Below are 12,916 nucleotides of genomic sequence, written 5' to 3'. Positions count from 1 at the left end.
TTTAGGAACTATAATTTTGTATACATACGCATATAAATCTGTCATATAGCCTTGGGGCTGACATATTTTGTGCAATTTACAGCAATTATTTACCTAAAAATTGTTATTTTACCTGAAATTTTGTTATGGTTTCTCTTAAACGTTATGTTGTTCGTATGACTGACTTTCTAAAGGAGATGTTTGAGGAGATGAATGGGACACAGTGATGTTTTAATATTATCTATATGCTATTATAGCTTTTATTCATATTTTGAAGTATCTTTTATTTTTTTTTAAGTTTAAGCAATGTTGTTATGTGCATTTGTGATATTTATTCGTTTTTGTTTTAAATATTACTATTTAGGTTGAATTTATTTGTATTTTTAATTTTAGTTCCATTTTATTTATTTTTATTTACTTCCAGTTAATAATTTTAGTGCTTCAATTTAAACTTATTTCAGTTATATGCCATAGCAACATTTCTAATTTGTATTTAGTTTAAGTAAAATAATACTGTAACACTTTACAATAAGTTCTCATTAGTTAACGATAGTTAATGCATTATCTGACATCAACTAACAATTAGCAATACATTTGTGATATCATTTATTCATCTTTGTAGCTGCTTTTCCACTGTTGGGCCAAACAGTTCTATGAACAGTTTTATTTCCACTTGAGCTTGGTATGGCACAATTATAAACCATTTTCGGCCCGCAATTCTCAGTGCGGTTTGCTAACCGTGGAAGCGTGGGGTGACGTCCCCACTCAGGATTTGTAACTTGTCTGTTGCCTGGCATTCAGTTTCGATTCATTTGCTAAGCTATTTTATTAATAAAAGTCGTGGGCTAGCATTTATGCGTTTCTGTGTTCCTGAATGTTTCTGTGTAAGCAGCGTCATCTCAGAGTGACGGATGTGTGTGTGTGTGTGTGTGTGTGTGTGTGTGTGTGTGTGTGTGTGTGTGTGTGTGTGTGTGTGTGTGTGTGTGTGTGTGTGTGTGTGTGTGTTCAATGAACAGCGCATTAATATAGAACAGTGATTAAACTGACTTGGAACTACCTATATATATATTAAATGGTTTTATTGCACACCTTCCAGCCAATGAGAATAGAGTATTCAGACAGACCCTTGTATAAATAATATCTACAACTACATCCAGCTTTTAACTACTTAAACCCGGTACCGGGTCTTCAGGGGGCGCTGCAAAGTTATCATCGCTTTACTTCATATACACTTGCTTGTCATTTTAAAGCTTAGAAACTTGGCTTTATAGGGAATATAAGGAAAATGACCAACTCGTAAAAGGTGTTTTTCAATTTTCTGAAATATTGGAGGTGCTCCATTTTCATAGCGTGGAAAAATTACTCTACTTGAAAATGTAATCTGTAAAAGCATCATACATAACATATAGTCTTGCGTCATATATTGTTAAAAAAAGATCTCAACTAAAAGCATATTTGTTTTAGTTAGAGACCACAATATGGACCACAAGACCGGCAGCACAAAATTAGTTCCCTTTCAAGGGAACTCGAGCTGCGTTGAGGCGCGGTGGGAACGCTCTGCGTGATTGCGTTGTGAAGCACGTGTATAATCAGTCCAATCGAAGAGCGAGACGTCATAGGCGGGTGACGTCATAGACCAGGAAGCTATAAAGCACACCTGAAAACAGACCGCGACAGCTTCTGTTGCCTTCAGCAAGCGATCTGTGTATTCTGTCCTTGTCATATTTATTGTTGTCTGTCAAGTTGCAATATATATATATATATATATATATATATATATATTATGGCAAAAGAGAGCAAGCCCTGTTGTTCCCTGCCCACGTTATATCACGGGTGGGGACACACACATCAGCTTTTTGTTACTATATGGGGGTGGAGCATGCCACAGTCAGTTCTCGAGTGTGCTGACTGTGAGCATTGCGAGAAGCTGTCCGTGAGGACGCTCCGCTCCCGCCGGGCGTTCTTCGAGGAGGACGGTTCGGTTCGCGCTCCCCGCGCGGGTCCCGCGGTTGCCGAGGCACGGCGGTGACTCGCATTTTGGGACGGATCTGACCGCGGGTTTGGGACGGGCTCCGCCCTATCTCAGCTTTCACCTGTCAGATCCAGTGCTGGCGATTTCCAGTTCCGAGGAATTGGTATCGTTAGTGTTTTGTTAAGAAAAAAGAGAACAAAACAAATAAAGATATTAAGAAAAAGGCAGATGTTTGAGTTTTCAATAAATAAATAAATATGTCAGCTCATAACTCTGTTGAATAAAGAGGAGCTTTACAATGAGGTTTTTCTAGTGCTGTTGCTAGTTAAATATTTACTGGCCAGCTGAACATTATGAGAGTGAAAATAAAAAGAGTTTATTAGATGAAATATATCTACAAACTGTATCTCAGCCTCCTCGTCGGGGACTGCTGTTTTTCCCTATCTCCACACTGAGGTGTCGAGATCGTGGAATAAGCCAGTTTCTATTTTATGTGTTTAATGCCCAAACGTCTAACTATAGTAATGCTTTGGGTATTAAGTATCATGGTATGACAGTGCCTCGGGTTAAAGAGACGCTTGCGAGCTTTCTCTCTCCCGAGTCGGCGTCATCGTTTTTAACCCCGACGTTACCCACCAGCCATCTTAAATAAATAAATTTTATTAGGCGGCTCTGGTGGGTAAAGTATAAGGTCATGTATGAATGTGAGGAGGAGAAGAGAAAATCAGCACTGACGCTATTCGAGAATTACGTCGTGCAAAAACAGATAAACTATACTGGGGAAGGGACGGTTTCGAGAAATTGTTTCTCCTCTGCGTCCTCTGGGGGGCGACTCTCTGAGGAGGGTCGCAGCACGGCCAGTTCGGTTGTTTTCCTGCTGGTGGCCACGGAGTGATATATATATATATATATATATATACGTTTTTCTGATTTAAAAATAAAGAAAAATAAGATAAAATTATGTCAAAAAACTAAGAAATAAACTATTCAGCGGCGTTCCAGAGGTTTTTTCCTCACCAATCTAATGTTCCTGAGACTGCTGGGCGGAGCAGTCTCGGTCTACTAAGCTCCTCGCAGCACAGAGTGCAAAACGAGCATCGCCATTTGGGCTCCTCCAGTCAATCGAGGGGGACTTGGGGGGTGGTAGCAGTCTAGCCAGTTAGAGATATGCAAGATCTGAGGACTATTTTATCTCTAAAAAAGCTTGGACAAATAGGAAGCCCTGACGCCGAGGCTATCAGGCTTCTAAAGGGTGGTCCCCTCCGGGGTGGGGATGGTTTTGAGAAATCGTTTCTCCTCTGCGCCCTGTGGGGTGCGACTCTCTGAGGAGGGTTGCAGCGCTGCCAGTTCGGTTGTTCCCTGCCGGTTCGCCATTCAGGGCACCGAGGTGTCAACGTCCCCATACGATCCTCCGAGGAGGGTCGTAGGAACTAAGTTATTTAGAGGTAGGCAAGATCTGAGGACTGTCGTCATCTCTAATAAAGCTTAGACAGGAAGTCCTGTCGTAAAAACGAGGCTATCAGGCTTCTGAGGGCTCCTCCGGGAAAGGGACGGTTTTGAGAAATCGTTTCTCCTCGGCACCCTCTGGGGTGCGACTCTCTGAGGAGGGTCGCAGCGCTGCCAGTTCGGTTGTTCCCTGCTGGTTCGCCGTTCAGGGCACCGAGGTGTCAGCGTCCCCATATGATCCTCCGAGGAGGGTCGTAGAACGGTCAGTTCGGTTGTTCCCTGCCGGTTCGCCGCTTCAGGGCACCGTAGTGACTGTTCAACCAAATCCAGAGGCAAGTCTTGAGAGACTGGTTACCCTAGTAGAATTTCTGGCAGCGTGGAAACTACTGCCACATATTTCTCGGTGGGTCCTGCACACTATAGAAAAGGGTTCAGAATTCGGTTCTTGTCCGCCCAGATTTCTAGGGGTCCTCCCTACTGTGGTGGACCCCGAGCAGGCTTTGGTTATGGAGCAGGAAGTACTGACACTTTTGCAAAAGGAGCTGTAGAAGGGGTTCCTCCTCCCGGCAGACAGTCAGGGTTTTACTGCCATTGCCTCATTGTTCCAAAAGAGAATGAGGGGTTGTGTCCTACTCTAGACCTCCATCAATTAAACAGCAGGTTTCAGAATCTTAAGTTCAAAGTATGCTTACGCTAAATATGATTGTGTCAAAGACTCAGTCCGAGGACTGATTTGTCACAATAGACTTAAAGGACGCTTACTTATCTATCCATCCTCATCACAGGAGATTCATGAGGTTTGCTTTCAGGGGCGAAGCATACCAGTATCGGGTTCTTCCTTTCGGCCTAGGTTATCACCCCGCACCTTTTACAATATGCGTGGATGCAGCTCTGGCTCCTCTGAGATTTCAGGGCATTCGCGTATTAAATTATATCGACGATTGGTTGTTTTTAGCTCATTCCAAGCTTTTGGCAGTTCAACAACGAGATGTCGTTCTGTCCCACATAAGGGGGTTGGGGTTGCGGCTCAACACCAAAAGAATGTACTCCTCCCAGCTCAGAGGACCACTTTTCTAGGTGTATTATGGGATTCGACATCAATGCAAGCACGTCTGTCTCCTGCACGTATTTCTGCGATTCTCACAGCCGTAAAGAATGTAAAACTAGGTCAGTCACTCACTGCAAAACAGTCTCTGAGACTGTTCGGGCTCACGATAGTTGCGTCCAGCGTAGTTACTTTTGGCCTTCTGTACATGAGACCCCTGCAGTGGTGGCTCGGGACCAAGGGGTTTTCTCCGAGGGGAAATCCGTTTTCGCATGATCAAGGTCACGCGGCTATGCCTCCGTGCCTCGGTCATGTGGAAGAAACCTTGGTTCCTCGCCCAGTGCCCAGTGCTGGGGGCTTCTTGTCGAAGCGTCAGGCTATAGACGGATGCTTCCCTCACAGGATGGGGGGCGGTCATGAGTGTCCGCTCGGTGTAAGGTCTTTGGTCGGGGCTCATGGCAGTTGATCCAACGTAGTTACTTTTGGCCTTCTGTACATGAGACCCCTGCTGTGGTGGCTCAGGACCAAGGGGTTTTCTCCGAGGGGAAATCCGTTTTCACATGATCAAGGATCTATGCCTTCGTGCCTCGGTCATGTGGAAGAACCTTGGTACCTCGCCCAGGCCCAGTGTTGGGGGCTTCTTGTCGACGCATAATGCTATCGACGGATACTTCCCTCACAAGTCGGGGGCAATCATGAGTGGTTGCTCAGCAAAGGGTCCGGACAACACACTGATGGTCTCGTATATCAGAGCAGATATCCTGTTGAGGCAGGAATGGAATGGGAATGGAGACTTCACCCCGAGGTGGTGGAGCTTCTTAGGGAGAACTTCGGTCAAACTACAAGTCGACCTTTCGCATCGCTTGTACAATGCATTGCCCTTGTGGTTCTCCCTCACGCATCCAGCTCCGCTTGGACTGGATGTGATTTAATAGGTGTGGTTGCCGCTACACCTATACGCTTTTCCCGATATCTTTGCTCCTGGGAGCTCTGGAGTTGTGGATACTGTGGGCTCAGCCTGTGAGGGGGCCCAGCTCATAGATTCAGGTCTCTCGACTGAGGTTGTGGAGACCATACTCCAGTCTAGAGCTCCCTCTACGAGAAGACTAAATATGCTGTTCTCTGCCTGGTGCAGAGAACCCCTTCTGAATCTTGTTTCTGCCCCGCTGGTACAGTACTTGATTTCTGTATGAATGTTTCTTTGCTGGGTTATCTCTGAGGAGAGATCCTTAATTCATCTTCTCCGTGGTACATGAGGCTGAGGCCTGCACGTACTTGGATTTGCACCTGCTATGGTGATAGTATTTCTTCACCCCAGGTCGGGTTGTATTTCTAGGTCCCTACTAAATGTGCGGGTCATTTGTACAGCAGGCCTTCTGTCCTCCACCTTTCATACCCCAGATCAGGAAAAACTTAATCTGTTACGCCCTGTCCGGGCTTTGGATGCGTATGTCCACAGAGCTGCTCAGTGGCGTATATCAGAACAATTATTTGTCTGCTTCGGGTCACCTAAGATAGGTTGCCCGGCATCTAAACAGATGATGAGCAAGTGGGTGGTTGATGCTATCTCACTTGCTTATGAAGCGGCCGGACAGCCTTCACCTATGACTGTTCAGGCCCATTCTACAGGAGTATGGCTGCCTCTAGGCTTTAATTTCGGGTGTTCCCTTTCAGGACATTTGTAATGCGGCAGGCTGGTCCTCACCAGATACATTGTCAGATTTTATGACTTACACCTCTCCACTCCTGGGGCTATGTTGCTTGCTTCTAAGTGTGCGCAAGGACTTTACACAGAACGGGCATTTGTCTTTATGGCGTAGTGGGTATAGGGTTCCCACCGCGTCTCAACGCAGCTCGAGTTCCCTTGAAAGGGAACGTCTCAGGTTACGTATGTAACCCTGGTTCCCTGAGAGGGAACGAGACGCTGCGTTCTCCTGCCATACTTCCTGCATGCCCGTATCGACTTGCTTCAGGCTTTTTCAGAAGCTGTCACAGTCTGTTTTCAGGTGTGCTTTATAGCTTCCTGGTCTATGACGTCACCCGCCTATGACGTCTCACTCTTCCATTGGACTGATTATACACGTGCTTCACGACGCAATCACGCAGAGCGTTCCCACCGCGTCTCAACGCAGCGTCTTGTTCCCTCTCAGGGAACCAGGGTTACATACGTAACCTGAGACGTTAACCATAGTGGATTGCATATCTTTATTTAGATCAGGTGGTCTTGATCCAAATGAGCCCATACATGACATAACACGATATGTAGATTGTGAGAAAATACCCATGTAAAAAGATAATATGCAGCTTGGCCAAAGCTATTAGCTAAAGCTAATCTATTTTCTTCAAATTTTAACATTTTTCAATTACATGAGACCATGAACTTAATCCCACCTTATGGTAAGTTATAAGCCCTTACTTTTAAGTTCAGGGTGTAATAAGGTAAATATTAATAACTTAAATGCTGAAATGAACATTAAGGTATAAGTGCTAATAAGTATTTTTCATTGTTAGTTCATGTTTACTAATGTAGTTCACTAATGCTAACAAATGGAAACTTTTTGTAAAAGTGTTACCAATTATATTTATATTTTATTTTATTCCAGCTTTATTTTAATTGAATAAAATGTTTTAGTTAATGATAATAAACCTGATGGTACATGAACTGTCAAGTACAAAAAGAAAAAAAGCACTAATGTACCTTAAAAGCGGTCCACACAACTTGAAATCATACGAAGTCTTAAGAAAAGTTCTGAAGTCATACGATAGCTTTGTTTGACAAACAGAAAAAGAGCTGTGAGATGAGTTCATGCCACATCAAAATTTTTATAATATAATTTTTTTGAAAGCATCAGCCAAAGCACTTTCAATCAATACTCAAGTCATGTGAAAGGACTAAACAAATGAAATGAATGAATCTATCTGAGCATGCTGCGTTTGTTCTCAGTAATGCTGAGGCAAGCAGTTGGCACAGACTCAAGCCAGTCTGACACGTTTATGTCGTATGGGGGTTTCAATAGCCCTTCCAGTTTTATTTAAAGCATGTTGCTTGGCATGTATTTAGAGTGATGTTACAGCTCCTCCCGTTTATCTCTGAAATGTGCCTCGTTCACGGTCACTCTCTCTGCAGATTTCCCTCTATAAACCGGGAACGGGGAATAAATCACTCTCGGGAAAGCAGTGAAATCAATTTATTGCTTGAGGAATAAAGCTCATCTTTTGTTTTTGCGAGTGCAGGGAGGACAGGTACGAAAGCTCGACTAGTAATTACACGTTTATTATGTTTTAATCATGCGTCTGTTTGGGGTTTCATTGCTGTCGGTTGATCCCTGATGGACACATGCCAGGTTGCGGATTGTGTGTGTGTGTACATGTGATTGTGTTTGTAAAGCTAGAGTGCAGTCTTATCACGGTCTTTACCACTCCAGCACATCTGCAGTGCATACTGTGGACAAGTGTTTAATTGCTAGTCAAGTTAGAAACTAATTCAAGGGAAATAAGCATTTTTATAATACTTCATTTTCATTATTGTTGTTATTATTTTTGATTAACCACTTAAAAGAAGTACTGAATAATACAAAGCGTTTTAATATGTGATGCCTGTTGTATTTTTTAAGATGCCTTCGTTTGGCTGTTTTTATTACCACTGACCTCTGATCTGTTATGAGACAGTACAGGGGCATTTCTGTACCGTCAAATCTCCCAAAGGAAATCAGTGGAAGTCCACCATAGAGATTTACATCTTTACATGAAATTATAGTGGCGACACAGAGGTCAAGCCAATGAATCATATTTTATTGAATATACTCTAGCTCACTGACTGTCAATGAATGCTCAGTGAATAACAAATGTCAGGAAAAGAGCGGAGGAAAAGAGTTTAGTATACTAGTATAGAAGTGCTACTAATATCCTCTGCTCATTGCACCCCATTCATGAAACTCAAATAGAACAAATTTGGGAATGATTTACACAGAAATTCATACTGTGTTTGTTTCATAAGTCATCAGAAAGATTTTTTAGTATTTTTTTTTCACAGGTCCATCCATCCATCCATCCATCCATCCATCCATCCATATATTGTAAGGATGAATAATGGGATTGTGTAACGTTTATCAGCTGGAGTGCCCTTGAGAGCCAGCTGAGGGTACTCCACATCAAACTACCATTGTTCACTTACAACTACATTTCCCATAATTCACTGCCTGGACTCATCATCTCTGATTATCAGGACTCATCATCTCTGATTATTATTAGTTCACCCCATATAAGCCTGGTTCACCTCATCATTCCCTGCGAAGTCTTGTACGTTATTCTACTGCATTTCTGAGCGTTTCCTTTGTTTTCTTTGTTCCTGGTTCTTGATCTCTGCCCGTTTCCTGGTTTTCCCATTCCTGCCTCACCCTCTGGATTTGTCTGTTTGTTTGGATTGCCTGCCTGTGTATGACCTTTGCCTTGATTCTGATTAGGATTTGGATTAACTTTAATAAACTGCATTTGGATCCTCAACCTTCTTGTCTCTGAGCAGTTCATAACAGAAGACTTCATCAACATGGATCCAGTAGTTTGTCTCTTCCACCTCCGCCAAGGTAACCGTTCAATTGAGGATTTTGTCGATGAATTTTGTGAGCTTAGCCATGGGGTGAACTTTAAAGATGCTGTCTTAAAGGACATTTTTCGCCATGGACTTAATGAGCTTCTTAACTACCTCATGCTTGACAATACCCCTCACTACACTCTAGCTCAATATCTTGACATTGCCATTCGGCTAAGCTCTGTTCTTCACGTCATGCCAGACCTTCACGACATGCCTGAGCTTCACCACGACATGCCAGAGCTTCCAGAGCCTCGCCACGTCTCAGCCGAGTTTCCAAATCCTTCACCACTGGTCCCATCCAGCACAGAGCCTTCACCGCTGGCCCCATCCAGCACAGAGCCCTCACCGCTGGCCCCGTCCAGCACAGAGCCCTCACCGCTGGCCACATCTGCCGATCCAGAGACTGTCCACATCACTTTTGACGATCCAGAGACTGTTCAAGTCACGTCTCCCGATCCAGATACTGTTGTTCAAGTCACGTCTGCCGATCCAGAGACTGTTGTTCAAGTCACGTCTGCCGATCCAGAGACTGTTGTTCAAGTCACGTCTGCCGATCCAGAGACTGTTGTTCAAGTCACGCCTGAACCTGAGCGCTCAGCGTAGCCGGTATCTGTTCCTGAGCCAGTATCTGCTCCTGAATCAATGTTTGTTTCTGTGTTTGTGTCTGTCCTTGTGGCCGTTACTGTTCTGGTGGCTGTTCCTGAGCAAGAGCCAGTATCTGTTCCTGTGCCGGCGTCTGTTCCTGAACCAATTGTTGTTTCTGTGTTTGTGTCTGTCCTTGTGGCTGTTACTGTTCTGGTGTCTGTTCCTGAGCCGGGGTCTGTTCCTGTGCCGTGGTCGCCCGAGGGGTCTTCACCACCCTGGCCGCCCCATGGGTTGTTTGCTTCGCCTTGGCCGCCCGATGGGTCGTCTGCTCCGCCCTGGTCGCCTGCACTGCCTGCTCCGCCCTTGTCGCCGGCACATCCTGCTCCACCCTGGCCTTCCGTCCTGCCGCAGACTCCAGGTCCTCTTCCGCTCCACGGCCCTGGCCCTCCATCCCACCCCCGGGTCCGCCTCCGCTCCACCTCCCTCCTGGAGAATTTTAGGAGCATCTGGAAGCTGCTCCTTTGAGGGGGGGCTATGTAACGGTTATCAGCTGGAGTGCCCTTGAGAGCCAGCTGAGGGTACTCAACATCAGATTATCATTGTTCACTTACAACTACATTTCCCATAATTCACTGCCTGGACTCTTCATCTCTGATTATCACATTCACCTGTGTCTCATTATATTGTTTAGTTCACCCCATATAAGCCTGGATCACCTCATCATTCCCTGCAAAGTCTTGTACGTTATTCTACTGCATTTCTGAGCGTTTCCTTTGTTTTCTTTGTTATTGGTTCTTGATCTCTGCCCGTTTCCTGGTTTTCCCATTCCTGCCTCACCCTCTGGATTTGTCTGTTTGTTTGGATTGTCTGCCTGTGTTTGACCTTTGCCTTCATTCTGATTATGATTTGGATTAACTTTAATAAACTGCATTTGGATCCTCAACCTTCTTGTCTCTGAGCAGTTCATAACAGATTGAATCAAACCTGCACCTGCCTGACCTATTTGAATTAGCACATTGTTATTCAGATAGCAAATGTGATTTCTTTCCACCCTATTGGTCTAATAACAGGCTTCTGTTCTCAAGTGTAGCGGATGTATATTAGAGACGGGGAGACAGTACACATATTCCTGCTTCATTTGCTTTATATTTTCGCCGCTTTATCTAATCACTAGGACATACAATCTTATGGTCTAAATTCTGTAATTATTGTGCTTGGCTTCTCATTTAATGCTTCCAGCAACAGATAGGGAGCCAACTTATCCATTACAAGGGCACATATATTTTAGATATATCATATACATGAAACATAGAAATACTTTTTCTGAATTTGACAGTCAGCTGTGAAATGCGCATATAACATGTTTTGCTCTCGTAATAATTGCAATTGTTCTTCACCTCAAAACAACAACAATTTACCTGCCAAGCAGAGTGGAGTATTTCCATTATCATGAGTGCTTTGATCTATTAATTTTGACAGCTTGGTTGTGGGTTTTTATCTCTGATATCACATATGTATTTGAAAAATGACTTACTGCCCTTACTGACAGAGGTATTCAAGGGAATGCTGGATTCAATGCTGTGAATCCACAGCCAAATCAAGTATAATCGTCAGAAACCATGGATATATGCAGAGTAAAGTGTGTAAGTCCTTTGCAGGAATGTTTCTGTTTGTGGTATTCAGTGGAACATAAGGGAAATTAAGAGTAATGAATAATGTAGGAGATGGTAGCACTCAGTCGAGCCTTCGAATGATGCTGTGTGTTTACTGTCTTGTAAGGCAGATGTACCATGTAGATTTATGTGCATGTGTTGATTCAATCAAGCTATTGTTTTGAAAATCCTGAGAGACCCTGGGCCAATTTTTTTTTCCAAAGAATTGTTCTCTGACAAATAAAAATAGCAAATAATACTATCCCACTATGGATTCCTCATGATTGTTCTTTCCATCTGTGTTCAGGGCAGTCAGAGATGACAAAAATCACTTCTTAATTACTTTTTGTATTCAAGTTTTGACAAAAACGACTGCTGCATGTTGCGCTTTTGAATAAAGGGAAACAAATCGACTACAACTGAAAAGCATTGGGGAAGTAAATTGGTTCAATGCTGATGAAATGGTTAAAAAATTTGATTCAGTCATGACTAAAAATTTGATTCGATTAATTGTGACTCTTGATGTAGTGGCAGGAAGTCAATTTGAAGTACAAACAAACACACACACACACACACACACACACACACACACACACACACGCACGCACACAAACACGCACACAAACATGCACACAACTTGGCAAGAATCCGATGCAATAATTGTCTAGACAAAAAATAAAAATAAACTTTTGGCCTAGGGAGGTTGGTTTTACACAAATAGCAAAGTCAACACATTCTGAGGTTAAAGAATTATTATTTATGAAACCCAAAACCTAGTATATCTCAATCCTAAAGACGAAAATTGGGAATCACGGGCCAAAGTGTCTATCTGTGTCATTTTACTAGTGTCCATGAACTTCTTACATCTTGCCAAGTCAAACACCCTTTGACAAGCCAATGTTTAGAAGTGTGCCAAAAGGGCAGACAAGGCCAGCTATCGATCCTGTGGTAATTGCTCAGAGCTTGGTCTCTTCCCAGAATGACTCTTACAACCTCAGCATGACTCAATCCTTCCTTTTTTTAGCTGTTTTCTGGAGAAGAAGGGTGAAAACAATCATGTGCCAAAGAACAAACGTGTGTTTATTCATATATGGAGAAGAACACTAGTAGCAAAACTCACTTTGATATGCAGATACACTGCCTCCCTACACAAGTTGCATGAAACAGCTCAAGAGATATTGACTTTCTAGTGAGTGTTAGCTATTTCGGTGAAGAGACTTCACATTTGGAATGCTGGGATTGCAAAGGATGCTCAATAGACGAGAGTGACATTATCATCATCCTTTTTGACATTTAAGTGCTACTCATTTTCTTATTATATATATTTTCAAATATATATTATATATATTTTCAGTTCTTGCACACAATGACTTAAATAAATCACTTTTATGATACACACATATATATATATATTTTTTTTTTTCTTACATTTTTAAATACAAACCCAGCAACCAACACACAGCAAAATAAAACAAAACAAACCTAAACAAAAACAAATCAAAAACAAAAAAGTAAAACAAAATAAAACGTCAAATTATAAAAGCAAAACAAAAACAACATTCAAAACAAAAAACAGCTCCCCAAAAAGGTTTATGAATTTATAAAAAAAATATATATATATATATATAGGTATTTAAAAAAAATAC

The 12,916-nt window shown here is 42.8% G+C and overlaps 1 protein-coding gene across 3 annotated transcripts in view; it reads left to right on the top strand.

Annotated features, from left to right (window-relative positions):
- Positions 1-12,916, top strand: part of nav3 (neuron navigator 3) — a 330,354-nt gene that overhangs the window by 64,869 nt on the left and 252,569 nt on the right. The window lies entirely within an intron of this gene.

Source organism: Siphateles boraxobius, unplaced genomic scaffold (genome assembly GCF_051911475.1).
Source record: "Siphateles boraxobius isolate OS27281-9 unplaced genomic scaffold, OSU_SipBor_1 19, whole genome shotgun sequence".
Classification (NCBI taxonomy): Eukaryota; Metazoa; Chordata; class Actinopteri; order Cypriniformes; family Leuciscidae; genus Siphateles; species Siphateles boraxobius.
The sequence above is the reverse complement of the archived record's forward strand: the minus strand, read 5'-3'. Positions and strand labels throughout refer to the sequence as shown.